Raw genomic sequence first — 19150 nt, forward strand, 5'->3', positions numbered from 1 at the left:
GGAAGACTCCCTGCAGACCCGACTGTCCCGAGTCATGCTCAGCTACGGCACCAGACCCCACTTGTTCACCAGGGTTCCCCCAGCCGAGCTGCTCATGAAATGGGCGCACAAAACAAGGCTCTCTCTTGTCCACCCTGATCTCCATGATCACGTCGAGGGCAGGCGGCATCAACAAAGCATATACCACGATTGCGCAAACTTGTCACGTGATATTGAAGTCAATGACCCTGTATTTGTACTCAATTATGGACATGGTCCCAAATGGCTTGCTGGCACGGTCATAGCCAAGAATAGGGTGCGTTGTGTCTTGACTAGACTAGATACGGCAAGCTCAAAGTAAGGTGTGACCATAGTCTTTTATTACAGATCTCAGAGTGCCTCTCTAGCCTGTGAGGCTTCCTTATATACAGGTGCTCCCAAGGGATTGCGGGATGCCTTCGGACTTCAGGGGATAAGCCCTCTTGTGGTTAGACATGGTATTTACAGGTTTACATACATAACAACACTTACCCCAAAGTCAATAGTGTAACTATTTACAATGTGAGTCGATCTGGGGCCTTCCTTTCCCTGGTTGACCATCTCGGTGCAAATGCTGGTGTCGGTGAGTTGTTTGTTGGACCCTCGCTGGGCTGCTGCGAAGCTGGCCTTGCTGGGCTGCTGGGGGTGGTGAGTCTTGCTGGGCTGCTGGGGGTGATGGGTTCTGCTTCGTGGTCAACCGCTGGGTTGGTTGCCACTTATGTGTGTGTTGGAGGGTCGAAAAAGGTAGTCTATTGTGGGTTGTTCTGGATAGTCCGTAAATCTGAGTTTGGTTTGGTCCAAGTGTTTTCTGCAGGTGAGTCCATTTGAGAGTTTGACCACAAACACCCTACTCCCCTCTTTGGCCAAAACAGTGCCAGGAAGCCACTTGGGACCTTGTCCATAGTTCAACACAAATACAGGATCATTAATCTCAATTTTGTGTGACACATTTGCGCAATCATGATATGTATTCTGTTGAAGCCGCCTGCTCTCTACCTGTTCGTGTAGATCAGGGTGGATTAACGAGAGCGTTGTCTTAAGTGACCTTTTCATGAGCAGTTCAGCGGCAGGGACCCCAGTGAGCGAGTGGGGTCTTGTGCGGTAACTAAGCAGGACTCGGGATAAGCGAGTCTGCAGTGAGCCTTCAGTTACCCTTTTCAAGCTCTGCTTGACTGTTTGAACTGCTTGTTCTGCCTGGCCATTGGACGCTGGTTTAAATGGGGCAGATGTGACCTGTTTGATCCCATTGCGGGTCATGAACTCCTTGAACTCGGCACTGGTAAAGCATGGCCCATTGTCACTTACAAGGACATCCGGCAGGCTGTGCATGGCAAACATGGCCCGTAGGCTTTCAATGGTGGCAGTGGACGTGCTTGCCGACATTATTACACATTCAATCCAGTTGGAGTACGCATCTACAACCACTAAGAACATTTTTCCCAAGAATGGGCCTGCATAGTCGACCTGGACCCCGGACCACGGTTTGGAGGGCCAGGACCATAAACTTAGTGGCGCCTCCCTGGGTGCATTGCTTAACTGTGAACATGTATTATCTTTGTGCATGCAGGACTCTACGTCTGCATCGATACCGGGCCACCACACATGGGATCTGGCTATCACTTTCATCATTACGATGCCTGGGTGGGTGCTGTGGAGATCACTAATGAAGGTGTCCCTGCCCTTTTTTTGGCACCACTACCCGATTACCCCATAGGAGGCAGTCTGCCTGCATAGACGTTTCATCTTTGCGCTGCTGGTACGGCTTTATTTCTTCCTGCATCTCTAATGGGACACTAGACCAACTCATGTGTAGCACAGAATTTTTTACCAAGGACACTAAGGGGTCCTGGCTTGTCCAGACTCTAATCTGTCGGGCAGTAACAGGTGATTACTCACTCTCGAATGCTTCCATCACCATGACTGGGTTGTGTAGAGGACACAGAGAGGCTGCAAAGAGATTTAGATAGGTTAAGCGAATGGGCTAAGGTTTGGCAGATGGAATACAATGTCGGAAAGTGTGAGGTCATCCACCTTGGGAAAAAAAACAGTAAAAGGGAATATTATTTGAATGGGGAGAAATTACAACATGCTGAGGTGCAGAGGGACCTGGGGGTCCTTGTGCACGAATCCCAAAAAGTTAGTTTGCAGGTGCAGAAGATAATCAGGAAGGCGAATGGAATGTTGGCCTTCATTGCGAGAGGGATGGAGTACAAAACCAGGGAGGTCCTTCTGCAACTGTATAGGGTATTGGTGAGGCCGTACCTGGAGTACTGCGTGCCACCTTGGTCACCTTGCTTAAGGAAGGATATACTGGCTTTGGAGGGGGTACAGAGAAGATTCACGAGGCTGATTCCGGAGATGAGGGGGTTACCTTATGATGGTAGATTGAGTAGACTGGGTCTTTATTCGTTGGAGTTCAGAAGGATGAGGGGTGATCTTATAGAAACATTTAAAATAATGAAAGGGATAGACAAGATAGATGTTTCCACTGGTCGGGGAGACTAGAACTAGGGGGCACAGCCTCAAAATATGGGGGAGCCAATTTAAAACCGAGTTGAGAAGGAATTTCTTCTCCCAGAGGGTTGTGAATCTGTGGAATTCTTTGCCCAAGGAAGCAGTTGAGGCTGGCTCATTGAATGTATTCAAGTCACAGATAGATAGATTTTTAACCAATAAGGGAATTAAGGGTTACGAGGAGCGGGCGGGTAAGTGGAGCTGAGTCCACGGCCAGATCAGCCATGATCTTGTTGAATGGAGGAGCAGGCTCGAGGGGCTAGATGGCCTACTCCTGTTCCTAATTCTTATGTTCTTACGTAAATCTGCGGTTGTGCCATCTCCACCCCTGTGGTGAACTATGGCAACCTCCTAAGAGCATCGGCACAGTTTTCTGTAACTGGCCTGTGGCGGATTGCGTTGTTGTATGCGGACAACGTGAGCGCCCATCTCTGGATGCGGGCCGATGCATTCGTATTTATCCCCTTACTTTCAGAAAAGAGGGATATAAGCAGCTTATGGTCGATTTCCAATTCAAATTTGAGCCCGAACAGATAATTATGCATTTGCTTTACCCCGTAAACACATGCTAACGCTTCTTTTTCGATCATGCTGTAGGCCCTCTCGGCCTTAGACAGACTTCTGGATGCATAAGCAACCGGTTGCAATTTCCCAGATTCATTAGCTTGTTGCAATCCACACCCGACCCAGTACGACAACGCATCACATGCTGGTACCAAACGCTTACATGGATCGTACAACACAAGCAAATTGTTTGAACATAACAGCTTCCTAGTTTTCTCAAAGGCATTTTCTTGGCTTTTACCCCATCCCATTCATTGCCTTTACACAGTAAAGAGTGCAGAGGTTTCTAACAATGTGCTAAGACCCGGTAAGAAATTACCAAAATAGTTCAGGAGTCCTAGAAACGACCGCAGCTCCGTCACGTTCTGTGGTCTCGGTGTGTTCTTGATTGACTCCGTCTTCGAATCGGTGGGCCTGATGCCGTCCGCCGCAATTCTTCTCCCCAAGAACTCCACTTCAGGCGCCAGGAAAACGCATTTCGAGCATTTTAACCTGAGCCCCACACGATTAAGCCGATTAAGAACCTCCTCCAGGTTCTGCAGGTGCTCGACAGTGTCCCGATCTGTAATCAAGATGTCGTCCTGGAAGACCATGGTGCGCGGGACCGACTTCAGTAAGCTTTCCATGTTCCTCTGGAATATCGCCACAGCCGATCGAATCCCAAACGGGCATCTGTTGTAAATGAAAAGACCTTTGTGCGTGTTGATGCAGGTGAGGCCTTTCACTGGTTCCTTCAGCTCCTGCATCATGTAGGCCAAGGTCAAGTCCAGCTTCGTGAACGTTTTCCCTCCCGCCAGCGACGCAAATAGGTCTGCCTTCGGTAGCGGGTATTGATCCTGCAGTGAGAAACGATTGATAGTTACTTTGTAATCACCACAGATTCTGATGGTGCCATCTCCCTTGAGGTCTGGAACAATCAGACTGGCCCACTCATTGAATTCAATTGGCAAGATGATGCCCTCACGTTGCAGCCTGTCCAGCTCGATCTCCACCTTCTCTCTCATCATGTACGGTACCGCTCTCGCCTTGTGATGGATGGGTCGCGCCCCCGGAATCAAATGGATCTGCACATTTGCTCCTTGGAACTTCTCGATGCCTGGTTCGAACAGCGAGGGGAACTTGTTTAGGACCTAGGCACATGAGGTGTTGTCAACGGACGAAAGCACACAGACGTCATCCCAGTTCCAGCGTATCTTTCCCAGCCAGCTCCTGCCGAGCAGCATGGGGCCATCGCCCGGTATCACCCAGAGTGGTAACTCGTGCACCGCTCCATCGTAGGAGACCTTTACGGTAGCACTGCCGATTACGGGAATCAGTTCCTTTGTGTACGTTCTCAGTTTATTACGAATGGGAGTCAGGACTGGCCTTGAGGCCTGCTGCACCACAATTTATCGAAAGTCTTTTCGCTCATTATGGACTGGCTTATGCCCATGTCCAGCTCCATGGACACCGGGAGTCCATTTAATTCAACCTTCAGCATTATCGGGAGGCACTTTGTGGTAAATGTGTGCACCCCATATACCTCTGCCTCCTCGGTCTGAGGCTCTGGTTCGTTGTGATCCACCGTGGATCTGTCCTCCTCTGCAACATGGTAGTTTGCAGGATTAGCAGGGTTTGCAGTTCGCCTGCACATTCGTTGGAGGTGTCCCATTGTTCCACAGCCCTTGCAAATGTATCCTTTCAAGCAGTATGAATGGAATCGATGATCACCCCCGCAGCGCCAACAAGGTGTTAATGGCCTTGTATTCACCATCCTTGATGGTGGACTCTGAGTCATCTGCGGTCATGCAGCTGCAGGTGTGTAAGTCCTGCCCTGTACATTTCGACTCGAAAGCAACGTTACTTTGTTCACAGTACTTGCAGCAGTACTGGTGTGCTGAGAAATTTGTTTGGTATTGTCACTGGTGGCGATAAACGCCTGGGCTATCGCTGTGGCTTTACTCAAGGTTGGGGTCTCTACAGTCAAAAGTTTGCGAAGTATTACTTCATGGCCAATGCCAAGTACAAAGAAATCCCTGAGCATGTGCTCCAAGTGTCCTTCAAATTCACAATGTCCTGCAAGACGCCTTAGCTCAGCGTCGTAGCTCGCCACTTCCTGGACTTCAGACCTCTTGTTTGTGTAGAACCGATACCTCGCCATCAGAACACTTTCCTTCGGGTTTAATGCTCTCGGACTAGTGTGCACAACTCATCATATGATTTGGTTGTGGGTTTCGCTGGAGCGAGCAGATTTTTCATGAGGCCATATATTGGTGCCCCGCAAACGATGAGGAGGATGGCCCTTCGTTTGGCAGCGTTCGCTTCTCCTTCCAGCTCGTTGGCCACGAAGTATTGGTTGAGCCGTTCCACGAAGGTTTCCTAATCATCTCCCTCCGAAAATTTCTCCAGGATGCCCACAGTTCTCTGCATTGTTGCGATGGGGTTGCTCATCTGTATCTTGTCGCCAGTTGTTGTGTCTTGAATAAAGAGTCAGACTAGATACTGCAAGCTCAAAGTAAAGTGTGACCGTAGTCCTTTATTACAGATCTCAGAGTGCCTCTCCAGCCTGTGAGGCCTCCTTATATATAGGTGCTCCCAAGGGATTGCGGGATCCCTTGAGACTCCAGGAGATAAGCCCTCTGGTGGTTAGACATGGTATTTACAGGTTTACATACATAACAGGGTGTTTCAAGTCAAATTGGCCAATGGACTAACATGCAGAAAGCATTTGGACCAAACCAAATTGCGGTTCACTAACAGCTACGAGCAATCCGAAGAGGACACCACCAACTTCGATCGTTCAACACACACACAAGTGGCAACCGACATCACGGTTGACCACGAAGCCAAACTCACCATCCCCAGCAGCCCGGCAAGGCCAGCTGCCCAGCAGCCCAGCGAAGAACCAACCAACTCACCCACACCTGCATTTGTACCGAGACGATCGACAAGGGAGTGAAAAGCCCCAGATCGTCTCACCCTGTAAATAAGCGTACTACTGACTTTACGAGGGAGTGATGTTATATATGTAACTCTTGGCAACCTGTATCACACCACCACCAGCGAGCCTACGTTGGAGTCCCAAGGGATCCCAGCATCCCTTGGGAGCACTATATATAAGCAGGCCTCCCATGCTGTACCAACACTCTGGAGTTTAATTAAAGGAGCTAAGGTCACACTTACTCATTGCATACAGTACTCAGTTTCATCCTTTATTATGAGCATAACAAGTTCGAAGATTTTTTGCTGGACGGAGGCATCTGCTCACGGGAAGCCTCCGAATGCAAGTTCAGGACCATCGTCTGTGGAAAAGTAAGGATCGGCAAGCTCAGCAACGATGGCAGAGTGCAAGAACCATCCTGCTGCAGCTTTTCTAACCAGAGAGAGTAATGCGGATGAAGAATGGGACAAGAACTGGCAAGAGAAACAAAAGGAAAGGAAAGGATTAGAGGCACAGAGTACAAAGACAAGGAATTTACACAGAATCTTTGGAAATCAATGGTTCAGCCTCAGTTGGAGTATTGTGTCCAACTCTGGGCACTGCACTTTAGGAAGGATGTGAAAGCCTTAAAGAGGGTGCAGAAAATATGGTTCCAGGGATGAGGGGACTTCAGTTACGTGGATGGACTGGAGAAGCTGGGGTTGATCTCTGTAGGATTGCAAAATTCGTGGAAACCCCTCAGTGTTTGGACATGGAAAAGGAAATTCGATTTGGGGCTCTCAAAGTTTGGGATCTAAAATGCTTATGGAAGAAATCTACCAGTTTTAACCAAATTTTGGATTTTTAAAAGGTGAATGTTGGGTCTGCAAGAAAAGGGGTGGGGTCAAACTCTATAAGGTCAGTTTGGACATTGCAGCTAATCAAATTGTCTGGGAACTGTTTACCCTCGAAACCTGCCCCTAGAAAACATTAGCATTTAAACAATCAACCACGGAAGAAACATTATCAACCCCAACCACAGGACCCAAATGTCACATACATATTCCAACACCTTTTCAACAGGCATAGACATATCTGGCTCAGACCAGACTTCCGGAAGCAAAAAGCAGTGCTATCACAATGGACAAGAGTTCATCAACTCAGAAAAGTCTATCAGCACCAGATTAAAACTTAATCAAGTTTCAGTTAGCTGGGCAGCAAACCTAAAACAAAAGAAACGTTAGATTTGGCACGAAGATTAAACAGGCTCTCCGAATATAATTAAGGGCCTATCGTACCAAGAGAGCTATCCCTATTCTGACCATCACAGAAAGAACTTTTCTGACCAAGCACTTCGGAACAACAAGATCGAGAGCACACAGTGAGAAAATGCAGGAAGAATCATCGTGACATCAGAGAAAATAACTCACCCCAACCGGCTTCAATATGCAGCAGAGATCTTCTGCCACGTCCGGGGTATGGCAAGGCAAACCGGCTATAACCAAAGAACCCCGAAACCATGAAACAGCCCTTACTGTCAAAGGAAGGATTGGTGAGCAATATCCCTGTTGCCCTAGAGTCTAACTTAGCTAGAGAGTAAGTGGGAGGGGAAAGGTATTTATGTTGTCTTTATTACCTGTAATAAAGTATTCCCCATTGTTTAGAAACTTTTGTAGGATTTTACAGTTTTACTGGAGTGTATTTGTGTTATTTGCTTTCTTAAATAAAACACAAACCTTCTTTGTACAAAACAGTTGTCTGCTGCAGTGTATCACACCCTGATTAATAAATCCAGGCTCGAGAACCAGAGAGTGGGAGCGACTCGCAACCGCTCTGGGTCAGGGAAGGCAAACTGACCCCACACACCACCCCCTATAGAATGTCGAGCCAGGTAGGAGCTTGGTCAAAAGGGTGCGATGCAGTGAGGAAATAAGCAAAATAGAAGAGAGGATTTCCTCTTATGAATTCAAGAAAGTCAAAATAACAAAGAAATGGGCATTGAGCGTTCTGTGGATGCTGCAGCCAAATGGACTGAGAGTAAGGACCATAAGCGCTCTGTGGAGAAAGCAATATGGTTAGACTGCCTACAGCGACAGGTCCAGCAATTGGACAAGAAAGTCGAGTCGCTGGAGGCAGTCCTCAGGGAGTCCGAGGCACACTCAAGTACCAGAGCTATCATGGGGGAGAGATTATTTGAGGAGTTAGGCAAGCAAAAGCAAGGGAAACTACGGTTAGTGGAAACACATAGAAACCGCCAGGATTACCTTCAGTGCCAGGTCACCGAAGCGAAGAGTCAAGAACTGGTATTGCGGGAGGAAAACACCCGCCACACCAGGATAATTAAAGAGCAGGGGGAGAAGTTAAGGGATGTACAGGCCGCTTATAAGGTAGCAAGTAGCAGAGGGTTCGAGACTGGAGACCACGGTCCCTGCCAAAAGCAAATTGAGAGTCTGAACCTTGCTCTTTCCAGGGCCAAAGGCATGTTCTGCCTAATAAACCCGAGTATGACTCGGGCAGACCTGGAAGAGCAGGGGGGAACTCTTCGACCAGTACCTGTGGCAACGGGGCTTAGCCCGATCTGGGAGCAGGAGGGGCGAACGGGGAGGGACATTCACCCAGTACCTCTGGCCCCGGGGCTTAGCCCGATCTGGGAGCAGGAGGGGCGAGCGGGGAGGGACATACACCCAGTACCTCTGGCGCCGGGGCTTAGCCCGATCTGGGAGCAGGAGGGGCGAGCGGGGAGGGACATTCACCCAGTACCTGTGGCACCGGGGCTTAGCCTGGTTCGGCAGCAGGAGGGGCGAGCGGGGAGGGACATTCACCCAGTACCTGTGGCACCGGGGCTTAGCCTGGTTCGGCAGCAGGAGGGGCGAACAGTTTGCGGGGTAGACGGGGATGGTGCACCACCACCTGTGGTGTCGGGTTGTGACTCGGCTTGGCAGCAGGGAGAGGTGGGAGCGACACCAGTACGACAAGGGCCGGGAGCGGGGCCGATGTGCCCGGTACGGCAGCAGGTGTACGGTGCGCCCACTCTCGGTGGGGCAGCAGGGCCCCTCGAAAGTAACTTCATGGTCCCCCACAGCACCCAGCAGCTTAGAACCATGGTAGCCCACCTGGACAAGCTCACCCATAAAGGGAGACCCTTCGGTTCACTTTATGGAAGTAGACCAAGCGGCAGGCATCAATGGGTGCGACGACTCCGAAACGGCAAAAATGCTCCTATTCTCCCGAGACAGTAGAGTACACCAGTCTCTCTCTGCGGAATGCAAGACAGGGCAGAGTACAGATGCTATTGTCAAGGAAGAAGTCTTGGAAAGTATGGGCCTAAATGATGGGAGGCAGGAGAAACCCCACAAGCTTTCACAGACAGGCTGTGGCCTGTACACGAGAGTGCCTTCAGTGGGGCCCTCGACCGGGATCACTTGACCCGGGATGAGAGGGCCCACTAGTTCCGGAGCATGGTGGCAAACAGTTTGCTATGGGTAAAGGCCAAAGCCGAGCTGTGGTTAGATCCTAGCATCCCAATGTCACCGAGGAGTCAGTGATTAGGCAACTAACCCTGGCTTTTAGGAGCGGCCGAGGAATGGAGGGGAACCCACCCAAGGGGAGGGTACATGAGTTAAGGCCCCACCAAGCAAAGAGGGAATGGCACCAGGATGGGGTTATCTCTTCCGACACCAAGCGTAATTGCTTTGGGTGCGGGAAAAGTGGGCATTGGAGAAAGGATTGTAGGAACCCTTGGAAGGATAACATAGCTCAGGAACCCTCAGCACCTGCCCAAAAGGCCGGACCCGGAGTGCAGAACTCTCCCTCTTCCTTCGAGGAGTTCGTGGCCGCTCTCCAGTCCGTAATGGGTGGCCCAGGGAAGGTAGCTACGGCCATCGGGAGGGAAACCCCATCCGCCCCGCCAAATCCCGACCCATGACTAGAACCGGCAGCGCCTGTGTACCTGTGTCCCCTCGAATACGAAAAGGGACCGTGCGTTAAGATGGAGGTGGAGAAGGTGACAGGGACCTACCTGCTAGATACTGGAGCTTCAAGCACCATTGTATATGCAGATAACCCAGCCGCCTCACCTCTATCTAACGGGGTCCCGTACAGTGTAGTGGGTTTCACAGGGAATGAACAGGCTGGGTCGTTCTCCATCCTGCTACCATTGGGAACAGTGAACCGTTCTAGGGACAGGGTCCCTCAACCAGCAACCTTCGGCGGTGAGGGACTGACGGGAGAGGTAATGGTGGACCAGCCACCAACTGAGGGTCCCCAGCCTGCAGCCTCAGGCTGCGTGGAACCTACAGGGAATGACATGGACCCAGCAGCTACACAGAAGGGGATAGTGTGCTGTAGTACCAGAGGGGCCATTCCCCTGATCATCTGGGACTCAGGGAAACCCCCAGTTCTCCAGGTCCTGCGGTACAGACCACCTTACATCCAGCCATACAAGCTGCCCAGAGGCCGCAAAAGGAAGGAGCAGAACAGGATTTAGCCTGGCCACCCGGAGACGGGTGGCGAATGTACATAGCGTTACTGTACGATCTCTGATGTTTCGGTGTGAATGGTAAAATTAAAAGCATGTGGATGGTTTGTAACTTGTCTTTAAGTGTGTGTGTGTGTCTGTATAGGTTTTTTTTTCAACTGACACTGCTTAGTTTGAAATTGGCTTGAATTAATTTGGAATTGAGGTTAATTCACCTGGGAAAACCAAACTTTCATTGTGGCCATGGTGGAATTTTGGTTGATTTAAATTGTGTGAAAAACCTCTCGTTCCAGACATGAGGCAATCACATATATTTGGTATTTTAAAATAAAAATTTTCTTTTGACTAATTCAAGAATGTGACCAGTGGAGAAAAGGCTGTGTGCTGCTATTATGCATGAAGGAGAGAACCATCGTAATGTGTAAGCTATTGGTATGCGTGGCACCATGCATTAGTATGCGTGTTTGTCGAAAAAAAGGTAACACTCTGTACAAGCAGAAAGCAACACCTTGTCAAGAGTGTATAATTACTCCGAGCATTTGTAAAATTTTGAAGTTATATTATAAGTTATATTTGAGTGGATGTTTTCCCTCAGTAACAGTAAGGGGGAAATAGCTGGATGAATTAACCCATTGGGCGGACAGAAAAGCCACAATGGATGTTCTTTTCTTTTTCTTTCAAGCAGGCGTAATTGATAGAGGTCCCAGCCGGGATCAGAATAGCTTCCCACCTTTTGGTTGTCTGCCAGCTCACGATTATTCTTTATATATGGTGTACTACCTGCAGGGTGAGAGGCAGAGGTCGTTGGTCCCAGCACCAGAGGGTGCTGGACGAGCCCTAGTTGAACTTAAGGGTTGTATCAGGGAGGGAAACACAAAATATGAAAGGACACTGCAGAAAATTCGCAGTCACCCGGTGAGGTCCGGTTTCGATTCCACCTGCTGTAAAATGCAGAGGTCAAGTGTTAAAAAGTTTGTACTGTGTGTGTGTTACTATGTATTTTGGTGAAACTGGAGTAATGGAGGGGCGTTGGACCCCCTCTATGCTGTAATATAACTTATGACTGAATTTACCTGTAAACAGTAATACATTTCAAAGGAGAATGTATGGTTGGGCATAGGTGGGTAAATTACAGGGGAAGGTTAGCTCTCGGGAGTTAGGAATTTTGCTCACCTAGCATGAAACTCTCGCATGTAGAGTATCACCGGGGGGACTGCAGGATTTCAAATTTCGTGGAAACCCCTCAGTGTTTGGACTCATTGAAAAGCAAATTCGATTTGGGACTATCAAACAGAAAGTTTGGGATCCTAAAATGCTTATGGAAGAAATCTGCAAGTTTTAACCAAGTTTGGGGTTTTTAAAAGGTGAATGTTGGGTCTGCAAGAAAAGGAGTAGGGTCAATCTCTAAAAGGCCAGTTTGGACATTGGAGCTAATCAAATTGTCTGGGAACTGTTTATCCTTGAAACCGGCCCCTAAAAAACATTAGCATTTAAACAATCGACCACGGAAGAAACATTATCCCCCCACCCACAGGACCTAAATGTCACATACATATTCCAACACCTTTTCAACAGGCAGAGAAATATCTGGCTCAGGCCCAGACTTTCTGAAGCAAAAAGTAGTGCTATCACAATGGACAAGAGCTCATCAACTCAGAAAGGTCTATCAATACCAGATTAAAACATAATCAAGTTTCAGTTAGCTGGGCAGCAAACCTTAAACAAAAGAAACCTAAGGTTTGCCACGAAGATTAAACAGGCTCTCCGAATATAATTAAGGGCCTATCGTACCAAGAGAGCTATTTCTATTCTGACCATCACAGAAATAACTTTTCTGACCAAGCACTCCGGAACAACAAGATTGAGAGCACACGGCGAGAAAACGCAGGAAGAATCATCGCGACTTCGGAGAAAATAATTTGCCCCAACTGGCTTCAATACACAGCAGAGGTCTTCTGCCACGTCCGGAGTACGGTAAGGCAAACCGGCTATAACCAAAGAACTCCGAAACCGTGAAACAGCCCTAGCTGTCAAAGGAAGGATTGGTGAGCAATATCCCTATTGCCCTAGAGTCTAACTTAGCTAGAGAGTAACATAGAAACATAAAAACATAGAAAATAGTTGCAGGAGTAGGCCATTCGGCCCTTCGAGCCTGCACGGCCAATCAATGAGTTCATGGCTGAACATGCAACTTCAGTACCCCATTCCTGCTTTCTCGCCATACCCTTGATCCCCCTCGTAGTAAGGACTACATCTAACTCCTTTTTGAATATATTTAGTGAATTGGCCTCAACAACTTTCTGTGGTAGAGAATTCCACAGGTTCACCACTCTCTGGTGAAGAAGTTTCTCCTCATCTCAGTCCTAAGTGGCTTACCCCTTATCCTTAGATTGTGATCCCTGGTTCTGGACTTCCCCAACATTGGGAACATTCTTCCTGCATCTAACCTGTCTAAACACGTCAGAATTTTAAACGTTTCTATGAGGTCCCCTCTCATTCTTCTGAACTCCAGTGAATACAAGCCCAGCTGATGCAGTCTTTCTTGATATGTCAGTACCGCCATCCCGGGAATCAGTCTGGTGAACCTTCGCTGCACTCCCTCAATAGCAAGAATGTCCTTCCTCAAGTTAGGAGACCAAAACTCAGGTATGACCTCACCAAGGCCCTGTACAACTGTAGCAATACCTCCCTGCCCCTGTACTCAAATCCCCTCGCTATGAAGGCCAACATGCCATTTGCTTTCTTAACTGCCTGCTGTACCTGCATGCCAAACTTCAATGACTGATGTACCATGACACCCAGGTCTCGTTGCACCTCCCCTTTTCCTAATCTGTCACCATTCAGATAATAGTCTGTCTCTCTGTTTTTACCACCAAAGTGGATAACCTCACATTTATCCACATTATACTTCATCTGCCATGCATTTGCCCACTCACCTAACCTATCCAAGTCACTCTGCAGCCTCATAGCATCCTCCTCGCAACTCACACTGCCACCCAACTTAGTGTCATCCGCAAATTTGGAGATACTAAATTTAATCCCCTCGTCTAAATCATTAATGTACAATGTAAACAGCTGGGGCCCCAGCACAGAACCTTGCGGTACCACACTAGTCACTGCCTGCCATTCTGAAAAGTACTCATTTACTCCAACTCTTTGCTTCCTGTCTGACAACCAGTTCTCAATCCATGTCAGCACACTACCAATCCCATGTGCTTTAACTTTGCACATTAATCTCTTGTTTGGGACCTTGTCGAAAGCCTTCTGAAAGTCCAAATATACCATATCAACTGGTTCTCCCTTGTCCACTTTACTGGAAACGTAGAAACATAGAAAATAGGTGCAGGAGTAGGCCATTCGGCACTTCGAACCTGCACTGCCATTCAATGAGTTCATGGCTGAACATGCAACTTCAGAACCCCATTTCTGCTTTCTCGCCATACCCCTTGATCCCCCTAATAGTAAGGATTATATCTAACTCCTTTTTGAATATATTTAGTGAATTGGCCTCAACAACTTTCTGTGGTAGAGAATTCCACAGGTTCACCACTCTCTGGGTGAAGAAGTTTCTCCTCATCTCAGTCCTAAGTGGCTTACCCCTTATCCTTAGACTGTGATCCCTGGTTCTGGACTTCCCCAACATTGGGAACATTTTTCCTGCATCTAACCTGTCTAAACACGTCAGAATTTTAAACCTTTCTATGAGGTCCCCTCTCATTCTTCTGAACTCCAGTGAATACAAGCCCAATTGATCCAGTCTTTCTTGATATGTCAGTCCCGCCATCCCGGGAATCAGTCTGGTGAACCTTCGCTGCACTCCCTCAATAGCAAGAATGTCCTTCCTCAAGTTAGGAGACCAAAACTGTACACAATACTCCAGGTGAGACCTCACCAAGGCCCTGTACAACTGTAGCAATACATCCCTGCCCCTGTACTCAAATCCCCTCGCTATGAAGGCCAACATGCCATTTGCTTTCTTAACCGCCTGCTGTACCTGCATGCCAACCTTCAATGACTGATGTACCATGACACCCAGGTCTCGTTGCACCTCCCCTTTTCCAAATCTGTCACCATTCAGATAATAGTCTGTCTCTCTGTTTTTACCACCAAAGTGGATAACCTCACATTTATCCACATTATACTTCATCTGCCATGCATTTGCCCATTCACCTAACCTATCCAAGTCACTCTGCAGCCTCATAGCATCCTCCTCGCAGCTCACACTGCCACCCAACTTAGTGTCATCCGAAAATTTGGAGATACTACATTTAATCCCCTCGTCTAAATCATTAATGTACAATGTAAACAGCAGGGGTCCCAGCACAGAACCTTGCGGTACCCCACTAGTCACTGCCTGCCATTCTGAAAAGTACCCATTTACTCCTACTCTTTGCTTCCTGTCTGACAACCAGTTCTCAATCCATGTCAGCACACTACCCCCAATCTCATGCGCTTTAACTTTGCACATTAATCTCTTGTATGGGAACTTGTCGAAAGCCTTCTGAAAGTCTAAATATACCACATCAACTGGTTCTCCCTTGTCCACTCTACTGGAAACATCCTCAAAAAATTCCAGAAGATTTGTCAAGCATGATTTCCCTTTCACAAATCCATGCTGACTTGGACCTATCATGTCACCTCTTTCCAAATGCGCTGCTATGACATCCTTAATAATTGATTCCATCATTTTACCCACTACTGATGTCAGGCTGACTGGTCTATAATTCCCTGTTTTCTCTCTCCCTCCTTTTTTAAAAAGTGGGGTTATATTGGCTACCCTCCACTCGATAGGAACTGATCCAGATTCTATGGAATGTTGGAAAATGACTGTCAATGCATCCGCTATTTCCAAGGCCACCTCCTTAAGTACTCTGGGATGCAGTCCATCAGGCCCTGGGGATTTATCGGCCTTCAATCCCATCAATTTCCCCAACACAATTTCCTAACTAATAAGGATTTCCCTCAGTTCTTCCTTCTTACTAGACCCTCTGACCCTTTTTATATTCGGAAGGTTGTTTGTGTCCTCCTCAGTGAATACAGAACCAAAGTACTTGTTCAATTGGTCTGCCATTTCTTTGTTCCCCATTATGACTTCCCCTGATTCTGACTGCAGAGGACCTATGTTTGTCTTTACTAACCTTTTTCTCTTTACATATCTATAGAAACTTTTGCAGTCCGTCTTAATGTTCCCTGCAAGCTTCCTCTCGTACTCTATTTTCCCTGCCCTAATCAAACCCTTTGTCCTCCTCTGCTGAGTTCTAAATTTCTCCCAGTCCCCAGGTTCACTGCTGTTTCTGGCCAATTTGTATGCCACTTCCTTGGCTTTAATACTATCCCTGATTTCAATTGATAGCCACAGTTGAGCCATCTTCCCTTTTTTATTTTTACGCCAGACAGGGATGTACAATTGTTGTAGTTCATCCATGCGGTCTCTAAATGTCTGCCATTGCCCATCCACTGTCAACCCCTTAAGTATCATTCACCAATCTCTCCTAGCCAATTCATGCCTCATACCTTCAAAGTTACCCTTCTTTAAGTTCTGGACCATAGCCTCTGAATGAACTGTTTCATTCTCCATCCTAATGGAGAATTCCACCATATTATGGTCACTCTGCCCATATGGGCCTTGCACGAGATTACTATTTAATCCTCTCTCATTACACAACACCCAGTCTAAGATGGCTTCCCCCGAGTTGGTTCCTCGACATATTGGTCTAGAAAACCATCCCTTATGCACTCCAGAAAATCCTCCTCCACCGTATTGCTTCCAGTTTGGTTAGCTCAATCTATATGCATATTAAAGTCACCCATGAGAACATCCTCAAAAAATTCCAGAAGATTTGTCAAGCATGATTTCCCTTTCACAAATCCATGCTGACTTGGACCTATCATGTCACCTCTTTCCAAATGCGCTGTTGTGACATCCTTAATAATTGATTCCATCATTTTACCCACTACTGATGTCAGGCTGACCGGTCTATAATTCCCTGTTTTCTCTCTCCCTCTTTTTTTAAAAAGTGGGGTTATATTGGCTACCCTCCACTCCATAGGAACTGATCCAGAGTCTATGGAATGTTGGAAAATGACTGTCAATGCATCCGCTATTTCCAAGGCCAACTCCTTAAGTACTCTGGGATGCAGTCCATCAGGCCCTGGGGATTTATCGGCCTTCAATCCCATCAATTTCCCCAACACAATTTCCCAACTAATAAGGATTTCCCTCAGTTCCTCCTTCTTACTAGACCCTCCGACCCCTTTTATATCCGGAAGGTTGTTTGTGTCCTCCTGTTTATTACCTGTAATAAGTGGGAAGGGGAAGGTATTTATGTTGTGTTTATTACCTGTAATAAAGTATTCCCCATTGTTTGGAATCTTTTGTAAGATTTTACAGTTTTACTGGAGTGTATTTGTGTTATTTGCTTTCTTTGCATAAAATCCATACCTTCTTTGTACAAAACAGTTGTCTGCTGCACTTTATCACACCCTGATTAATAAATCCAGGCTCAAGAACCAGTGAGTGGGAATGACACGCAACTGCTCTGGGTCAGGGAAGGCAAACTGACCCCACATACTATCCTCTACATCTGCTTGGAGCAGAGAAGGCTAAGAGGAAATTTGATAGAGGTGTTCCAAATCATGAGGGGTCTCTTTAGAAAAAATAAGGAGAAACTGATTCCAGTGACTGAAGACTCGGTAAGCAGAGGACATGGATTTAAGGTGGTTGGCAAAAGAACCAGAGGCGACACGTGGAAACATTTTTTCACACAGCAAATTGTGATGACCTGGAATGCGCTGCCTGATTCAATGGTGATATCCAGGAAAAGAATTGGATAACTACTTGAAAGGAAGAAAGTTGCAGGGCTATGAGGAAAGAGCAGGGGAGTGGGACTACTTGAATAGTTATACCAAAGAGCCGGCACATACATGATGACCTTAGATGTAGAAGAAGAGGCAAAGAGTCGATCCTCAATGTAGATGGATGAGCACCTTTTGGTGAGGGGCCAGAAAACATGGGTCTAAGGGTCCCAGTGACAGAAATTCGGTAACACCTCATTTAGGGCCGCTAACTTTGGGGAAATTATTGCCAGGCACTAATGATTCTCAGCTGTCTCTAAATTCGGTGTTAGCGCTTTAGGAAGGAAGTGGAGCGCTGAATCAAGCTCTATCGCTTCCTTCCTGGGCCGTGCAGCGCTGCCAGGATCTGCAACACCTTCACTGCATTACAGAGAAGAACCATTGCTGTGGGGTCTGCATTGGGACGAGGTAGCTGGTCCCCGATGGCAGCCGCGATCCAGCCCGCTCAGCTCCAAGCACTCAAGCCGAGAAAAAATTCCCATTTCTGCATTCGTAATATTTTTTCTTCCCCGCACCAACTTCCCCCTTAACTTGCGTCCCCCGAAACGCCTGGCCTCTCGAACACCGCCTCCTGCAGCTGTCGGGCGTTGTCGCCCGGCGATGCTGCAGGGGGGCGGAACTGAAGTTTGGGTCCCGGGCACTACCAGGGCGTGGCGCAGCCAGATGACGTCACAGTCTCCAGGGTGCAGAGGATCGTGGTGTTACCACTGCCACAAACCTGTCGGCCAATTTAACGTTTTCTTTTGCCGTGCCCGGTCGGCAAGCCGTTAGCGCGGCCAGAGGTGATAACGGGAGGTGCAAAGGAGGCTGAATTTTATGTCTCAGTCTTCAGAACAGCAATGATTCGGGAGCAAGTATCTCCTGCACAGGCAGTGGAGATGGTTTCCATGCAAAATGGTCGAGAAGATGGGTCAGTGGGAGGAGTCCACCCCGCGAGGCTCTGCCAAGAGGCGACAAGCCAATGTAGGGCCGTTATCTGGCTGTAAGGCCGCCATGCATTGCGACTGAGGGTTCTGGGAGGAAGCACTGGTGTGCGTTAGGACCACACTACCATAAACATACCAAGGGTAGAAGAATTCAGGCCACTGAGTGACTGGCATGGAGAGAGTTAAAGGTATTGATGGGAGTAAATGAAATACCACCAACGATGTCTCCACAAGATCCTGCAAATCCCCTGGGAGGACAGATGCAACAAGGTTAGTGTCCTCGATCAGGCCAACATCCCCAGCATCAAAGCACTGACCACAATCGACCAGCCCCGTTGGGCGGGCCATATTGTTCGCATGCCCGACACGAGGCTCCCAAAGCAAGCGCTCTACTCGGAACTCCTACATGGCAAGCGAGCCCCAGGTGGGCAGAGGAAATGTTACAAGGACACCCTCAAAGCCTCCCTGAAAAAGTACAACATCCCCACTGACGCCTGGGAGGCCCTGGCCAAAAACCATCTTAAGTGGAGGAAGAGCATCCGGGAGGGCGCTGAGCACCTCGAGTCTCGTCGCCGAGAGCATGCAGAAAACAAGTGCAGGCAGCGGAAGGAGCGTGCGGAAAACCAGACTCCCCACCCACCCTTTCCTTCAACCACTGTCTGTCCCACCTGTGACAGAGACTGTAATTCCCGTATTGGACTGTACAGTCAGCTGAGAACGCACTTTTGGAGTGGAAGCAAGTCTTCCTTGATTTCGAGGGACTGCCTGTGATGAAACCTTTATAAAACCCTGGTTAGGCTCCAGCTGGAGTATTGTGGCCAATTCTGGGCATCGCAATTTTGGAAGGGTGCCAAGGCCTAGCTGAGAGCGCAGAGGAGATTTACCAGAAATGTACCA

The sequence above is a fragment of the Pristiophorus japonicus genome, chromosome 1 (assembly GCF_044704955.1).
Source record: "Pristiophorus japonicus isolate sPriJap1 chromosome 1, sPriJap1.hap1, whole genome shotgun sequence".
Classification (NCBI taxonomy): domain Eukaryota; kingdom Metazoa; phylum Chordata; class Chondrichthyes; family Pristiophoridae; genus Pristiophorus; species Pristiophorus japonicus.